The sequence below is a fragment of the Sphaeramia orbicularis genome, chromosome 16 (assembly GCF_902148855.1).
Source record: "Sphaeramia orbicularis chromosome 16, fSphaOr1.1, whole genome shotgun sequence".
Lineage (NCBI taxonomy): Eukaryota > Metazoa > Chordata > Actinopteri > Kurtiformes > Apogonidae > Sphaeramia > Sphaeramia orbicularis.
In genome coordinates, this window is record NC_043972.1 from 11,090,966 (window position 1) to 11,110,484 (window position 19,519).

Here is a 19,519-nt window from a genome sequence, read left to right on the forward strand (position 1 = left end):
ACTGATCTCAAGGGTCAGAGCAGTAAAATACTATCATAACAACCTATAAATAATGAAAACTCCAAACTTTTCTATTTGTTCTGGTGTGGAAAAAAAAAAAAAAAAAAGTAAAATTATATGAAAATATTTACATGTACAACCTATCCTGTCACGAAAAATGTGAATAATCTGAACAAATATGAACAACATGTGTAACTGTATCAATATTCTACCTGTTATCAAATCTTTTGTGTATTTGTAGATCCACTGTTATAATGTACATGTAAATGATGACCTGAAGCAGAATATTGGTAAAATTTTACTTATTTGCCTGAAGAAATTTCAGGTTGTTCATGGATGTTCAGGTTATTCACACGTTTTTGTGAAAAGTTAACACTTTCATACTGTAATCATACTTTTTCTGCACTAAAACGGTGAAAAAATTGCAGTTTTCATTATTTATCAAGTTTTTATGCTGTAATTTTATTGGCCGTTCTGCTTTAGGTCACATTGATCTGTATGTTGAACCTTACTTCACTGCTTTTGTTTGACATATTTAGTCACTTTACAGATTATATTTATGTACTTCTACACAAACACGTCTTTAACTTTTGGAGTACTTTATATTATGCATCTACTTCACTACATCCCAGAGGCTTTTTATTCCACTAAATGTATTTGCTTTTCAGATAACACATGTTAATACCCTTCTTTTCCATCTATCTCCAAATGTTTGTCTGAAACTGAAGGATTAAATGTTCCTTTATGAGATGAGAAAATTCCCCTCCTTCTTAAGCTAAAATAAACTCTTTAAAAACCCTAGTGGATTAACAGGAAAATGCTGTGACATGAAGCTGAAAACAGGCCTGGTTTTCTGAGCTCATGAAAAGTGGAGTTTTTTCAGAGATGTGGTTTTGCTGGACAGCAACACAGATTTAACTAAAATATAAAAATAAGAAAGCTTCAGTTCAGCTCAAGCATAAATGATATCTACTTTTCATAGGCAGGTGTTTTGTTTAGGATACTTTCATAACCTATGTACTTTTACATTCAAAGAGTGTAATTACTTTTACTAAAATGGGGTAGTTTAGTATTAATATTCCAAACTCTGACCAGCAGGGGTCAGTCTGGCACCAGAACACAATTAGATCGACCAAAACCACCAATGAATCAACCTTATGTATCCACAGACTGAATCAGTCACTGAATTATGGAGAAAGATCATTGTTTTCACACATCTGTTTCATGGAATCATTGAGTTTTCTTCAAAAACTAAAACTCATGTGGCCTGATTTACTAAGTTTGCAAATAATAGGTGCAAATTTGCTTGCGCTAAAAAATGTGCATGCTATTGATTTGCATGTCACAGGTGATCAACTCAGATTGCCTGTGTTAATGACAACAGGTGCAAAGTCTTGGAGACTACCCTATTTAAATGAGGATTTTGTGCGTGCTACTGGTTTGGAGCTGCATAGTACATCGTTTGAGCATCATCATCGCAATGTACAGGGGTTGGACAAAATAATGGAAACACCTTCACCTCAAGATGATAATGCCCCAATCCATACAGCTAGAATTGTTAAAGAATGGCATGAGGAACATTCTAATGAAGTTGAGCATCTCGTATGGCTGGTACAGTCCCCAGACCTCAACATTTTTAAGCATCTATGGTCAGTTTTAGAGATTCAAGTAAGACGTCGATTTCCACCGCCATCGTCTCTAAAAGAGTTGGAGGGTATTCTAACTGAAGAATGGCATATAATTGGAAACAATTCACAAGTTGTATGAATCAATACCTCGGAGAATTGAGGCTGTAATTGCCGCAAAAGGCAGACCTACACCATATTAAATTATATTTTGTTGATGTTTTAAGGTGTTTCCATTATTTTGTCCAACCCCTGTATGTGTGTGCAGTAGTCACATCGCAGGTCCTGTAATGTAGGAGGTAAATGAACTCAACGTGTTCTCATCTAATTTCAACCTGGGTACATGACACACACTGCACACAATGATCCACCAATCACAATCATTCTTAATTAGTTCGCCAAAGCAGACCATGCCCCTGCACATGGAGTGAGTCGCTGGTAACAACATTGAAAAATGAGCAACAAACAAGAGGAAACCACCGAAAATGAAGACTTGGTGCCAAAAAGAAAAGCAACGTCAGTTATCTGGAACTATTTCAGCTACACGAAGGATGAAACTGAAACACGTGTTCTGTGTCGATGGTGCCTTCCACCTGTCGCCACAACAAGAGGAAACACAACTAATTTGTTTGACCATTTACATCGCACCACCCAGCTATTTCCTATTGCAATATATATCACAGGGTAAAAAAAAAAAAAAATTTTAAATTTTAAAAAATCGCAATGTCAGTTTTTTTACAGTATCGTGCAGCCCTATACTGGTTGTTGTCATGGAGACAGTACACTGTAAAAAGTGCTCTGGGATACACCAGCACTAATGGGAACAACGACCGGAATGATCCAGACACACAGAAATGTAACGCTGGAGGAGTTTAGTCACGGAAGGTATTGATGACTCCTCCTGTGACTGGACCCAAAACATCCCCTCGTTCATCTACAAGTTCTACAGTGGCATTGTGGGTAGGACATACATCTCATTTTGTTCTTCAGTCATTACATAAATGTTGATGTGATCAGAACATATTGATTCTGTGCGTTGCCTTTGGTTGGGCCTATGCCCAGCCTCCTCGCCACCACAACTGCAGCCAGTTTATGATGAAGCTGTGCCAGTTCAAACCTGCCTTTAAGACGTGATAAATATAGATGTAAAATCAGCCACCACAACCAGTTTCAGGTTTGGTCAATCACATTCTGTGCACTAAATAAATATTTGCATGTACTCCTCCTAATAATGTTGCACATTCTGGCAGGAACGCCCATATTACATATGTAACGTCTGTCTATACAGTATATGTGTAAATGGGTACCACACAACTAGACAGGATCTAGGCCATCAGAAGATCTAGAGCTATTCAGGAGGCAGTAATCACACAAGTAGTTGGTTTTGGTGATTTTGAAGATTTAGTAAAAAAAAAAAGATTAAATACATGTACACAGCTCAGAAGTGTTCACTGAAAAAACAAAGAAATAAAACAAATGCCAAATAAAGAAAATCCAATCAGAATATTCCCTTCAATCCTTATGTTTCATTAAACACACTCTTTCAATTCCTATTTGTTTCCTATTTAGTTATTCCTATTATAAATCTCAAATTAGCTAAATCAGGGGTCTGAAACGTGCAGGCCGGGGGCCAAATGCGGCCCGCCAAAGGTTCTAATCTGGCCCCCGGGATGAATTTACAAAGTGCAAAAACTCCACCGTCAAGGCTGTCGAACTCATTTTCCACATACAGACCAATTTGATCTCAAGTAAAATAATAACCTACAAAAACTAATGACTCCATATTTTCTTTACGGTTTGATGTGAAAAAAATAATGTTACATTATGCCTATAAATAATGACAACTTTAATGTTTTTTCTTTATTTTAGTGCAAACAATAACATTAAAAAATGAAAATATTTACATTTACAAACTATCCTGTAACAATAAAATGTGAATAACCTGAACAAACATGAACAACCTGAAATGTCTGAAGAAAATTAAGCACAATTTTAAGAATTTTCTGCCTGTTACTAAATGTTTAGTGTCTTTGTAGATCTGATCCATAATGCACATGTAAAAATGATAAGATGAGGCATATTATTAAAATTGCACTTATTTTTCTTAAGAAATTTCAGTTTTTTCAGATTATTCACATCTTTTTTGTTTAGATAGTTTATAAAAGTAAGCACTTTCATAATTAAATGGGATTGTTAATCATTGAAACAAAGTAAAAAATTTGGAGTTGTCATTTTGTGTAGGTTATTATGCTATTATTTTACTGGTCTGGCCCACTGGAGATTGAATTGGGCTGAATGTGGCCCCTGAAAGAAAATGAGTTTGAGACCCCTGAGCTAAATCTTATTTTCCTCTATTTTGATGTTCATGTAAATAAAATAAAATAATTACTTTCAACTACCTACTTCTGGAAAGCTAATTGAATATGTAACTTTAATTAACTCTAAGTTTTCTTGTAAAACTCAGTTCAGAAACAACTCAAAATTCACATATACTTCACATCAACATGTGCATGAAACCATATTTCTAATGGACTCTATGCACAGCCCCACTACTTCCTGAACTTCAGGTGGGTCCTTTATTTTCTGTCTTTCATTATTAGAGACACTGATTAATCCAGGTGTGCCTGCTACTTCTTGTTGTGATACTGATTAATCAGGCACACCTGGATTAATCAGTGTGTCTAATAATGAAAGACAGGAAATAAAGGACCCACCTGAAGTTCAGGAAGTAGTGGGGCTGTGCATAGAGCCCATTTAACATGAAATGCAAACAGTTCACACATTTTAATAGGGATGCACCGATACCAGTTTTTTCCAGACCAAGTACGAGTACTTACATTTGAGTACTTGCCGATACCGAGTACTGAAACGAGTACTTAATAATCCCATTCGAGTTCTTAGCTCCTTTTGTAAATGTACTTTATTGTTGTTATCATTAGTCTGACAGGAAAAAAATGCTGCTACTGACATTTAATGTGTTGGAATGAGCGTTTCTCAATTAATCCACCAGGGGGCCCCGCTCTGAATTAACCATACTGGACAAATACCACGAAGAAGAGGAAAGTTTTTTGAGAAGAAAAAGAAGAAAGTCAGTAATAACAAACATGGAGATGACAGAGGTAACACTACTGTGATACTAATGTTGCAGCGTTTTCGCTGGTAAGGTTTAACAGCTTAGCTTCAGCAGGTAGAGAAAAGAGAAATGAGCCAGAAGTTTCGTTTTCACTTCTGTTGGCCACAAAGTCCGTACCGCTCCATACACCCGCTGGTATTCTCATTCTGTTTACGCATCCGCGAGCACCTGGTAAATGGATGGAATGTACGCAGAGGACAGACAGAACGCTGCATCCGTATCTGTCAGTGTCTGGAACGTTACTTGCAGTCAGCGTTACTTTTATCACCGTCATTTATTTTGAAAAATCTCCACACTCTTCACACTCCCCTCACATTATTCCTCCTCCTCCTACCTGCTGCACTGAACTGGGAATGTCACACGGCCGTGAGTGGTATCAGTGCATTTGTATCGGATGTCTTTTACGAGTACGAATACACACACTGAGTATCGGAGCCGATGCCGATACTCGTATCGGTCTCGGAGCATCCCTACATTTTAATATATGCTGTTCGAACAAAACTAAAATATTCAGTTTGTTAGGTCACAGTTTTTATCACAGTCTTTCACAACTCAGTTCTGTTCCTTATCCAAGACAGTGAAAGAAGAAATGTACTTATCCGTAAAGAGTAGGAGAGAGAAAAGTGTACCTTCCTGATCCGGTCAGCTGATCCTCTGTGTAGAGCTCATCACTGTGGTCCGCCATCTTGTCTTTGTCGTAGCATACGTTGTAGACATCCGACAAAACATTGAGTTCGGTGAAATAAGTTCGTGTAGCAGGTACCGAACTGGAAAAAGTAGTCTTCAACAAAAATCTTCCGGTAAAACTCGACGATGTTTAAAACAGCTTCGATATAAACCAGTCTTTTAATCATGCTAGCTCTTCCCGGCTAGCACTCCTGTAAAAAGCACATAAAGTGTCCGTAGTTGAAACAGAAACTTATCTACTCACTCAAATACAATTTCACTGTAAATGTAACACTTACAATCTGTCGAGTTATATCAAGCAATTCAAGAATTTCCGTCCTAAACAACGTCTTTATCTTTTTTTTTTTTTTTTTTTCCCTCACGGCTGAATGCGCACGCTCTCTTCCTCTGTCTCCTTCTTCTTCTACTCATAAATTTCTGGTTACTTCCGCTTCCTCTTTCATACCCTCCACAGCCTGTAGAGGGAGCTCTAACATAAATTATACTCATTTCTAATCTAAACAGCTGTGCAGGTGTTTTTCTGGTACTTAAATGAGTATTCTTTTGCATATTTCTGCTTCTTTTAAGTGTATTACTTAATGTGTTTACTTAAGTGTGAAAACAAAATATCTATAAACTAAATGGTTAGGAGTCTTTATGGCAGGAGTAATTTTATCTCTCGCAGGTTTTATTTTTGTTCCACTACTGTTAAGAATAAATTGTTCATATCTTTTTGCTGGAATATTTATTTCTGTTAGTTATGGATTAATTTTAAACATTGCACTGCTCACCCAGTCAGAGTTGCTTTTAACAATGCATTCCGTATTATACATGGTTTTTATCATAGTTGTAGTGCTAGTGGTATGTTCTGTTTTAATAATGTTCGCTCTTATTATGAGATGTTACGGAAAGTAATTTTGAATTTTATACTGCGTTTAAGTCACTCTAGAAATGTTGTGATTTTTACAATTGTTAACTCTGACTTTTATGCAGATTCTACACTTGTTAAATACTGGCACCAGCATCTTTATACTTGTTCTTGAAGATAGGGTGTGGGCATGCGTGTTATTTTTATATTTATAACCCTGTTTATTTATTTATTTATTCATTTTTACGTTTATTATACTCTATGGACTGTAACTATTTACATGTCTGATACAAATAAATAAATGGGAAAAAAAAGAAAATAAATGTGTTGAAGCTTATCAATATCCATATTATCTATGTTATTTTAAGAATTTCAGAACTGTTTTAAGTGTTACTCTGTAAACCTTGGTTACACATATTCATCTAGGCCAGGGGTCGGCAACCTTTAACACTCAAAGAGCCATTTCGACCCGGTTTCCACGGAAAAGACAACACTGGGAGCCACAAACACTTTTTGACATCTGAAATGAAGATGTTAGCCTATATATACCGTAAATTCCGGACTATAAGCCGTTACTTTTTTCCCACACTTTAAACACTGCGGCTTATACTCCGACGCGGCTTATACAACGATTTTACCGGTACCACGGCTTGGTGCCGCCGCGGCACGCCTCGGGGCCAACACTAGGTGCCATTGCACCACTGTACCATGGCTCGGTGCCAGGTGCCGTGGCACCGCGGTGGTTCCTCGGCTCGAGGTGCCGGTGGTGCCGGTGGTGCCGCAGCACCGGTGGCACCCAGCTGTGGCACCACAGTGCCACGGCACCTGGCACTGAGCCGTAGTACTGCAGTGCCACGGCACCTAGCGTTGGCCATGCCATGGCACCTGGCATCATTAAATGTTCTGTTTTCTTCAGATATTTTTCTTTTCTTAGATTTCTCCATACTTGGCCTACCTGGGGTTGAAAGTCTCGATAAATGTATGGCGTTTTGGCGGGCTGTCGGAGAGTGTGACGCATATTTTGAGCAACGAAAAATAATATTATACATATATATATATATATATATGTGTGTGTGTATTTATATATATATATATATATATATATATATATATATATATATATATATATATACATATATAATTTTATTTTAATATTTCGAGATCACAATAATCTTACAATTTACAACTACAATTAAACAAACGAACAAACACAAATAAAATACTTTGTTCAGATATTGTGCAGTTTTGGTGTCGCAGGGCATTCCGCACATGCTGGCTGCCGGCTGACACGTCAAGTGCTGTCAAACGTCTCTGAAGAAGGCGAATGCTGATTACCGAAATTGCACAAGGTCTGAAGAAAGAAGTTAAAAACTTTGACTTAATAAGAAGACATGATACACGTTTTTGAGACAAATAACATACACTTCAATCGGACACTTATAATTTATTTTCCCAAGCCACGCAGAGCCGCAACATAAGGATGAAAGAGCCGCATGCGGCTTCGGAGCCGTGGGTTGCCAACCCCTGATCTAGGCAAACATGCTAAACGGGTTGCCCATTTGAGAGATACAACCCTCAGTGCATCCTGTTAGTTGATAAGCTTCATCGTGTTTTTTGCATGCACTGTCAAGTTTGTGCACGTTTTTACATGTGCAAACCTTTAGTAAATCAGGCCCATACACACATATTTTAACAGTTGCTCAAAATAAACACTGTGCCTTATAATGCTGACATGCTGCATCAGCTGATAGTTTACATTATAGCTCTGTTATCTTAGCTCTATTAGCTTAGCTCTGTTTTTAGACTGAAAACAGCCACAATAAAACCACAAATCACCTCTGTTTTCTGTTCAGTTTGTGTTTTCAGTAGCTGAACTAAAGATCTGTTTGGAATCCAATAAACAAGGCCCCTTTAGTGGTCACATGACACCCCCCCCCCCGGCCCGTCAATGGAAATAACTCCACTTCATGTCTACAGTACAATACATGGGCATCTTTGGGGATAGTTTTTAGTCATTTTTTTGATATTTGAGATTAGAAATATAATATATAACCACATTACGTAAAGGAACCTCTGATTTTCCAGACATTTATGGATTTCTTATGAACCAACTCAACTTTGTTAACCCCTAAAATGAGACTACGAAGAGTTCGGTGCTGTTTGAATGTGCTGAGTTTATGTCCTTGGTTCTGCTGTCACTTCTATTACAAATACAACAACAGACAGAAAACAAAACTCCTGCCAGCAGAATGCAAATAGATTAGAAATCTGACGGATGCCAGTATTAAAATGAGGATTTCATTGATGTTTGTGAAGGGTGAGTCATCCGATGAGCTGCAGTCTCGTCCCATGGTGAAGCCGACCGACCAGAACACATCTGTGTATTACATCCAGTAAGTGGTGCATCATCTGATTTGAAGTGATTTAAGCGAGTGGTCCTTCCCTCCAGAAGACAGAAATTATACTAATGTCTTGAATACTAACAATGAACCGATGGCAGTTGGAGGCGGTTCGGACGCCAGCGCGGATCGAATGTTCTGAGCTCAGTCTGAAAATGAAGTCAACCCACGAGGACGATGTGCGCTCATGTTCATCATTATGTGTCCGGGGAGGGTTCGGTTTGATGTAGAAGGGCCAAAATACACTTAAAAACTTCTTCAGGGTTATTAAAGTTCACCTTAAATATACTCATTTCTAACATTTGTCCTCTTCTGTCATTTGTTTTCCCTGAACCATTAACCCATGAAGACCTGGTGTTACTTTTGTGTCAGTTACTAAATTAATTTTTCTCTCTGTTGAACCTTTCTGAAGTGATTTATCACCATTTATTAGAACATTATCCTCTCTGTCTTCCATTTTTTAGTGAGAGTTAGCCATTATCCTATATTTAATTCAATGATCATGTAGATGTTCGTAAAAGCTCAGATTAAAGATGATGGTTATTGTATCAGAAACAGAGAAAACTGAAGAAAAAGTAACTTTTTCAGCAAATATATCATTAATTGAACGTGAAAACAAGTGTGTTCATCCACTGTCATTGATCAGTGGTGAATCAATGATGTAGCAGATGACAGATGACATCCTACAGATAGTCCAATAGAACCTGCACAGAGGCTTTATTATTTACTTTAAAGGGCAAGTAGATTAGCACATCATCTGCAAAATAATAAAATTGAATGTTGTGATTTCTAAAAATGGAACCCAGAGGCAGCATATGTAAAGAAAACAGGATCCAGAATAGAACCTTGAGGCACCCCAAAGCCTTCAAATTCAACTGTTATATCAGAAACAGAGAAAACTGAAGAAAAAGTGACTTTTTCAACAAAATCGCTCATTAACTGAACATAAACCCAGTGTGTCCACCCACTGTCATTGATCCAACTCCATGGGTTTTACTGGTGAATCAATGTTGCAGAAGATGATGGTGTTTCCACGGTAACTACGGAGCCTCTGAATGTCCAAATGGCTCATATCTGATGACCATGAAAAGATGAATAACTGTATTTTACACCAATTATTTACATGTATTGATCGGATTAGCGGATCAACAGGTATTAAACAGTTCACATCAGTAGATGGTTTTGGTTGCTGACATTAATAAATAAAGATTAATATTTGCTGAAAAAACACAGAAATCAAGACAAATGACAACAAAAAAACATAAATGTGACACTAATTCGAAAGTTTTCCCGCCTTCTAACAATTTAAATCCATAATTATTCATCAATTATTCAGCTTTGTTCAATTTTATTCTATATTTGTTATTTATTTATATACTTTATTTACTCGTTTACCGTTTTATCATCTATATCTCAATTGTTCAAACTATATCTGACAGTCGTAGTTCATTGTAGTTTCATGTGTTTATTTCCTTTACCTCATTTATTTTTCCTTTACCTTATTTATGTACATGTATTGATACTTTTAAGAGGACCAACAGGTATTAAACAGTTTAGATCAGTACATGGTTTTGGTGGATGTTGGATGTTTGGGTTTTTATGGGTAAATCTACCTCATGTTATGAGCGAAAGGCATCTCGGTTTTTAAGTAACACGTAACACCTGCTGATCCGTGTCTGCTCAACCCCCTGCTATACGTAAAAGTAACACAAGTTTACACGCACATGTGGAATTTCGCCCTATGGTGGTTGGGAAGATGATCCTCTGAGAAGTGTGGCGAACTCCAGAACGGAAGCCCCGCTGTGACCAATATATAACCCAGCATGAGTCATGCCGCCACAGTTATGACGACCTGCCCGGCGTACTGGAGCTGCCCGAGTCAGGCCCCTCAGACTCCAACGCTGGATATGCCCTGGATGATGATGTTCAGATGTTGCTGGTGTTCTTGGGGACAGCAAGAGGGCAGAGCATGGGTGGAAGGGCGGGACTAAGTCAATTCAGTCATCTCCCAAAGGTCCTGGATGTTTCACTTTATCCACTGCTTCCTGAGCTAATTCCACTGATTTGATTTGTTAAATGTAGAGATACACTTCAGGGCAGCTTTATTCACTCAGCAATTCTGAATTATTATATAAGTGTGTGTGTGTGTGTGTGTGTGTGTGTGTGTGTGTGTGTGTGTGTGTGTGTGTGTGTGTACGGGCCAACGGTTGGACATTCATCACCAGATGACAATGAACAATCAGGAAGACTGATGTAATAATAAAAATCGATCAGGATTTGATACATGGCACCGTCTTTCTTCTCTCCACAGCGGTTTCCAAAGGTATCAGCGTTTCAGAGCTGCACATATACAGAACCACATTTTTTTCCCCTGTCCGGTCCAGTCCAGTCCAGTCCAGTACAGACCGGGGTGATGAGTACAATCTGGCCCGACCCTCACCTCAGAGAAAACCCCCTGACAGGTGCCAGAACCAGAACCCTCCTCCCCTCAAATAAGAAAAAAATCCCAGAGATCACATGAGAAGGAGCTGAGCTGTTGAAAGTAAACAAATTAACAGTTGGCTTTTACGTCCTGTAGATTTTGTGGGATTTCATTAGCGTTGGACGTAAAATCAACCACAGGTAAAAACTGGAAACATGGTTCTGGACACAGAAGGACGTGGTCTGGGTTTGAAGTGATCACCTAAAATATAAGTAAAAAACCAACAACAAGACGCCAGCTCTGACCCACACAAAACAACAGAGACTGAGATCACTTTAACCCAGTGTTTTCAGCCTTGGGGTCGGGACCCCACGTGGGGTCGCCTGAAATTTCTAGTAATTGATAAAAATAAAAAATTAATAATAAAAAATATATGGTGAGTTGAGAGAGAGACTCACAATACATAAAAGACATGATCAAGGAAAATCAAATTCTCCCTTTGTGCAGTAATCTCAACCTGGCTTTTCTGCCTCCATCCATAATAGTATACATTATATAGACTAAATGTCCTCTAAAATTAACCTTTATTTGCAACATAGTATAGCAAACTATTACATGATCAAAAACAAATTGATTTTCGCCAAAAAAAAAAAGTCTCAGTTTTGAATGTCTGGGGTCGCCAGAAATTTGTGATGTTGAAATGGGGTCTCGAGCCAAAAAAGGTTGGGAACCAGTGCATTAACCCTTTCACTTTAACCCTTTCATGCATGACATCCACATTTCTGGACACATTAGCCTCCTTTCCACAGCACTTCTGTCACAGGAATATTTCACCTTTATTCCAGAACGATGTCCGTGTAAATGAAATGGCGGATCATGTGGTTCCACCTCTGTAACTCCTCTGGAAGTAGTAACTGAGCCCTGATAAAGGTGGGATCAGGATTCTGGAATGCTATGGAAAAGGAACACATTTCGTTCTACAACCAAGGTGTGATGTTTTGATGACACATTGCGTGTGCGACCCCCACCTTTTTTCCGAGATCTGTGTAAAACAAGGTTCTAATAGTTTTGGATTTTTCATTATAGTTTAGTTTTATTTAGTTTTGACTTTATTTTCTCTAATTCAGTTAGTTTTAATTAGTTTTTAGAGCAGGTTTGCTAGTTTTTATTAGTTTTTGTTGTTTTCTAAATGCTTAGTTTTAGTTTAGTTTTAGTATTAATTTTAGTTTTGTCGTATCTTTTCTCTTCTTCTCCGTCATATTCAAATAAATCCCAGACAGGACTCTGCTGCTTTCTCCCAACTTTAATCTCCATGTTTCCTGGTAGAGTGGGGACCAGAAGACGACTGGAAACCACAAGTGACGAGAAGTGACGGACCGTGAAGTGTCATACGGTGCCAGCAGCTAAAATTGTTCGAGGAAAATAAATCAATTTTATTTCAATCCGACACTGACAAAGACGAAAATGAAGGGAATTTTATCCTTAATTTTTATCCGTTTTAGTTAGTTTTGTAAGCACACAATACAGTTTCAGTTAGTTATTGTTTTTTTCTTTTAATTGTACTTTTTATTTATTTCAGTTAATGAAAATGTTTTTACAATTCTAGCTTTTGTCATTTCATTAGTTTTCGTTAATGATAATAATGTTGGCGTAAAACTCACTTTCCAAAGGTTATAAAGGCAAAATTCTCCAAACCACATGGGGGCAGTCTCTATAGACCCTAAGCAATACAATGAACAATAAGATCATGTTAGTTGTTAGTTAACCTCCTAAGACCCAGCAGTTTAACAGCTTTATAAAAAACCAAAAAAACAAACAAAAAACCCCCCAGTCCAACACTAAGGACATTCCTCAAAAATATGTACAAAACTTGTACTTTCCTGGGTCTCAGGAGGTTCAATATCTTCTTAATAAAACCATATAAAAAAAAGAAAAAATTCAAAATGCATTTCAACTTTAACTTTATTTTGAGTAATAAAATCAATCTAAAAAAAAATCTAGATACTTTTTTCATTATTCACGCATGACAGGGTTAAATCAAGGCTAATGACGTTCATTTTGTCCTCTGTTAATGTAATTATACTATATGTCAGATGACACTGCAGAGGAAGACTGGAGTGACAGTAGAAACTGTCAAACAGGTAACGTCCGAAAACTGTACCTTGTCAGAACAAAAGAAAAAAGAAAAGTAAAAGGGTTAAATCAATTATGTTCAAATGAAAATTAGTTGAAAATAGTCTATATATATATATATATATATATATATATATATATATATATATATATATACATTCAGACCATGATATGAATATAATGGCAGAGAATAAACTCAGTCCAGGTTTATTCAGATGGAACAGTACAGACGATACACACTGAAAACGAATATTTGGGTAAAGAAAAAAAAAAAAAAGACAGTCCAAATTTTATTTTATTTTCGTCTCTTTTTCCCAGTGTTCAGCCAAAGTCAATCGATCATAAGTTCACAAAACCGAGACGGCAAACAACAAAAGAAATGCAATTCAGTAGCAGCCAAAGCATTTTCAGACACAGACCGATGGGTTCTAGTGGTCTGGACCAGGAACGGGTCTGGACCAGGGACTGCCCTGGACCAGGGACGGGTCTGGACCAAGGATGGGTCTGGACCGGGGACGGGTCTGGAACAGGGACGGGTCTGGACCAGGGACAGGTCTAGACCAGGGACCAGGGGATGCTTAAATAAATGAACAGCTGCACACTTGACAGTCGTCTTGAATCATGTAAATGACGTTCAAACAGTGTCAGACGTGGTGACAGATTGCTTTACAATGAGCTGTTTGCAGCTCAGATGTTGTTTCAGAAAACAAAGAGCTGCAGAAAATGTCGACCTCGTTACAGTTGTACTTGTCAACCTCAAATGCTGACTTCCAGTCACTTAAACGTAATGTATTTGGTCTACTATCCATCACTTCATGTCACTGGGTTCCCGTACGAGGGGTTAAAGGTTGGACAATACATCTTCAGAAACAGGCTGTAAATGAAGCAGGAGGAAGAGTTTCTGCACAAAAAACCTGAATAAAACAGAAGAAAAACAGACAGAAGAACATCAGCCTCCCCTTTATGCTCTCTGACCTGCATGGACTGTACCACCTGAGCAGGTAAGCGGGGGGGGGGGGGTACATTAAATGAGAACATAAACACAACTGAACCAACAATGACTTCCTCTGTTTTCTTTCTAACTGTCAAAGGTTACATAAATGTGTTTCCTGTTGTCCCCTTCTACGCCTGCACCCGAACGCACCACAGAAACATCATCACACAAACCTGACGTCAATCTGTCTGATGAGCAGCTGACCCCGATGGACCTCCAAACCCTACCCCCACCCACACATAACTATCCAAACCAGGGCCACACATTCAGCCCAATAAGATCTAAAGTGGGCCGGACTAGTAAAATAGTAACTTAATAACCTATACATGATGTAAGTTCCAAAGTTTTCTCCATGTTTTTGAGAGAAAAAAGTGCAATTTTAAGTAAAAAAAGTGAAAGATATTTAACATAAAAACAAGTGTCCCCATCCACCGTCATTATTCCAACAGAGGCTTTACTATTTATTTGAAGAGGCAAATAGATTAGCACATCATCTGCAAAACAATGAAAATGGATGTTGTTATTTCTAAAAATGGAACCCAGGGGCAACATATGCAAAGAAAACAGGATCCAGAATAGAACCCTGAGGCACCCCAAAGCCTTCAAATGTAACAGATTTTATATCAGAACCGAGAAAATTGAAAAAAAAGTGACTTTTTCAACAAAATCGCTCATAAACTGAACATAAACCCAATGTGTATGTGAACTGTCAAACTGAATTAACCCATTGTGGGATAAATAAAGTTATCTATCTATTCTTTTTGTGTTTATTTCTTTTATCAGTTTTATTGCCCAGTTTGTCTCATTTTTTGTTTTCATTTTTCACTAATTTTGCATCTATCTATCTATCTATCTATCTATCTATCTATCTATCTATCTATCTATCTATCTATCTATCTATCTATCTATCTATCTATCTATCTATCTATCTATCTATCTATCTATGTGTATTTATTATGTTTTTGTCCATTTTCTTACCTACTTTGTTCAGTTTTTATAAATTTTTGTCTCATTTTAAAAAAAAAATTCAGCTTATTATTAGTCTTTACTCATTTTTATTCTTAAGTTTGTCCATTTTTTCCTTATTTTAACTTTTTTACTCGTTTTTCTTTCATTTCATTAATTATCCATCAATCAATCTGATATTTTTCCCACTATCTATCTATCTATCTATCTATCTATCTATCTATCTATCTATCTATCTATCTATCTATCTATCTATCTATCTATCTATCTATCTATCTATCTATCTATCTATCTATGTTTGTGTCTATATTCAGATTTCCACTCCTCATTAAAAGTACATTAAGAGTCAACTTTTCTCTTCATCAGTTTCTTCCTCCCATCCACCCACTAATGTTTCTGATCTGTTGACCTAAACCACAGTCAACCTAAGGCCTATTTTAGTCCGGTCTATATGTGGACAGAGCCGTTATTTGTCATTTACCTCCAGCTCCATTAGTTTAATGCTGCCTTACATTGATTTTCTGAGGCGTCGTTTTGAGGATTTTCCAGACCAGACTGTGACTGGTTCCTGTTGAGTGCGTTTGAGGAGAACCTTCACCCATAATCCCACATGCAGCTGGATGATGTGCGCTAACACAGTCCAACTCTGTAAACCTGATGAGTCGAGCCTGGCAGAGAAAAGCTGCAGCAGGTTCCAACGGTGTTCAAGTCCGGGGTCAAACCAAAGGGAACGGAGCAGCTGCATCTGTATGTGGACCATCATTAGAGCTGGAAATAAAAGCAACCGCAGGTAAATAAAGTGGATCATCAACAGGTCTAATTCTGCACAAAAACATTTACGACACATCGTTAGCCTCGTAGGATAATTACCTGAGTCCAACACAAATGGACAAAAGTATGTGGACACGTTGGATTCAGGTGTTTCTTTTCTAACAAAACAATAATGACTAATGTCAGAATACAGTCTTATATTATGGGATAAAGATCATATTAATTATTAATATTGATGGTTTTTATGTTTATTTTGTTCATATTTATGCTTTTTGGGTTATTTTAAGTCAGTGAGATGTGATGATTTTAGTCATTTTGTATGATTTTTTTTTTTGTTGTTGTTTTTTTTTTTACTGTTAGCAGAACCAATAGGGTCTTTAGTCTTTTAGTCTGCATTGGTATTTATTGATTATTTATTGTTGATTATTTAAATGCATTTATTTATAGTGGCTTTCAATAGTCCTGTATTTGTGCACTGATTTATTTATGTTTGTCACATTGCACTTTGGATGTGGGCTGATGTCTGTGGTAAGCTGCAAATGAACTGCCCATAAGGGATAAATAAAGTTTTCTGAATCTGAAAGTAGAGGGTTAGTTGTGGTAGATTTTTGTGTGTATTTTGCTCATTATGATGCTCTTTTCTTCGAGATTGTTCATTTTGAGGCTTTTTTTTTTTCTTCATTTACGACCCATTGTTAGCCTCGTAGGATAATTACCTGAGTCCCACACAAATGGACAAAAGTATGTGGACACGTTGGATTCAGGTGTTTCTTTTCTAACAAAACAATAATGACTAATGTCAGAATACAGTCTTATATTATGGGATGAAGATCATATTAATTATTAATATTGATGGTTTTTATGCTTATTTTGTTCATATTTATGCTTTTTGGGTTATTTTAAGTCAGTGAGATGTGATGATTTTAGTCATTTTGTATGATTTTTTTGTTGTTGTTGTTTTTTTTTTTACTGTTAGCAGAACCAATAGGGTATTTTAGTCTTTTAGTCTGCATTGGTATTTATTGATTATTTATTGTTGATTATTTAAATGCATTTATTTGTAGTTGCTTTCAATAGTCCTGTATTTGTGCACTGATTTATTTATGTTTGTCACATTGCACTTTAGATGTGGGCTGATGTCTGTGGTAAGCTGCAAATGAACTGCCCATAAGGGATAAATAAAGTTTTCTGAATCTGAAAGTAGATGGTTAGTTGTGGTAGATTTTTGTGTGTATTTTGCTCATTATGATGCTCTTTTCTTCAAGATTGTTCATTTTGAGGCTTTTCTTTTCTTCATTTACGACGCATCGTTAGCCTCGTAGGATAATTACCTGAGTCTGACACAAATGGACAAAAGTATGTGGACACGTTGGATTCAGGTGTTTCTTTTCTAACAAAACAATAATGACTAATGTCAGAATATAGTTTTATATTATGGGATAAAGATCATATTAATTATTAATATTGACCGTTTTTATGGTTATTTTGTTCATATTTATACTTTTTGGGTTATTTTAATGCCCATGTTGGTTCATTTTTATTAATTTTGATGCTTATTCTGTTCATTTTGCTAACCATCTTTCTTTACATCTCACTTATGAAGAAAATTCTCCCATTAAAAACATCAATATTTCCTCAAATCATCATGAACAGGACATCTTACAGCTGTAGATATGATGTGTCCCAATATTTATGTCCATATAATTTAGAAACATCAATATTTCCTTTTCTTCCTCAGTGGGATGTGATGAAAGTAGATGGTTAGTTGTGGTAGATTTTTGTGTGTATTTTGCTCATTATGATGCTCTTTTCTTCAAGATTATTCATTTTGAGGCTTTTTTTCCCCTTCATTTTTTATGCCTTTGTTGGTTTGTTTTTTATTAATTTTGTGGCTTATTTTGTTCAGTTTACTTTAATTTTTTTTTTGCTAACCATCTACTTTCTTCACATCTTACTGAGGGGGAAAAAATCTCCCATTAAACTTTAAGGAAATATTGATGTTTGTAAACCTGATGAGTCGAGCCTGGCAGAGAAAAGCTGCAGCAGGTTCCAACGGTGTTCAAGTCCGGGGTCAAACCAAAGGGAACGGAGCAGCTGCATCTGTATGTGGACCATCATTAGAGCTGGAAATAAAAGCAACCGCAGGTAAATAAAGTGGATCATCAACAGGTCTAATTCTGCACAAAAACATTTACGACGCATCGTTAGCCTCGTAGGATAATTACCTGAGTCCAACACAAATGGACAAAAGTATGTGGACACGTTGGATTCAGGTGTTTCTTTTCTAACAAAACAATAATGACTAATGTCAGAATACAGTTTTATATTATGGGATAAAGATCATATTAATTATTAATGTTGATGGTTTTATGCTTATTTTGTTCATATTTATGCTTTTTGGGTTATTTTAAGTCAGTTAGATGGGATGATTTTAGTCATTTTGTATGATTTTTTGTTGTTTTTTTTCATGCTAGCAGAACCAATAGGGTCTTTTAGTCTACATTGGTATTTATTGATTATTTATTGGTATTTACTTAAATGCATTTATTTGTAGTTGCTTTCAATAGTCCTGTATTTGTGCACTGATTTATTTATGTTTGTCACATTGCACTTTGGATGTGGGCTGATGTCTGTGGTAAGCTGCAAATGAACTGCCCATAAGGGATAAATAAAGTTTTCTGAATCTGAAAGTAGATGGTTAGTTGTGGTAGATTTTTGTGTGTATTTTGCTCATTATGATGCTCTTTTCTTCAAGATTGTTCATTTTGAGGCTTTTTTTTCTTCTTCATTTACGACCCATTGTTAGTCTCGTAGGATAATTACCTGAGTCTGACACAAATGGACAAAAGTATGTGGACACGTTGGATTCAGGTGTTTCTTTTCTAACAAAACAATAATGACTAATGTAAGAATACAGTTTTATATTATGGGATAAATATTATTACATTAGTTAGTTTGGTTTAAATTGTTATTTTTGCTTCCAGAATGACTCGGAGGTGGTTTTTACTGAAAGGGCTCATATTCATCTAAACCCACTTTTATTAGTCTTCGGTTAATTTTTCTTTGTGTATTTGGACCCTAATAGTTCATACAGTTCGAATTTGAATCCTCCAGCTACTGCAAAACTATCTTTGTATTCATTTGGGCAAAAATCCAGTGGATTTCTACAACCTGTTTGAATTCCTGCTTAATTGAAACCCAAACATCCACTGATGACCAAAACCATCTACTGATCTAAACTCCACTAATTCTATCAATACATGTCAATAATTGATGTAAAATACAGTTATTCATCTTTTCATGGTCATCAGATATGACCCATTTGGACTTCGAAGGCTCCGTAGTTACCATGGAAACACAGTCATCTTCTACAACATAGACAACAGACGATAAAACAGTAAAAGGAGTAAATAAAGTATATAAATAAATAACAAATATGGGATAAAATGGAACTAAACTGAAAAACTTCAGAATAATTGTAGATTTAAATTGTTAGAAGGTGGGAAAACTTTAAAATCAGTGCCATATTAATTTTTTTTGTC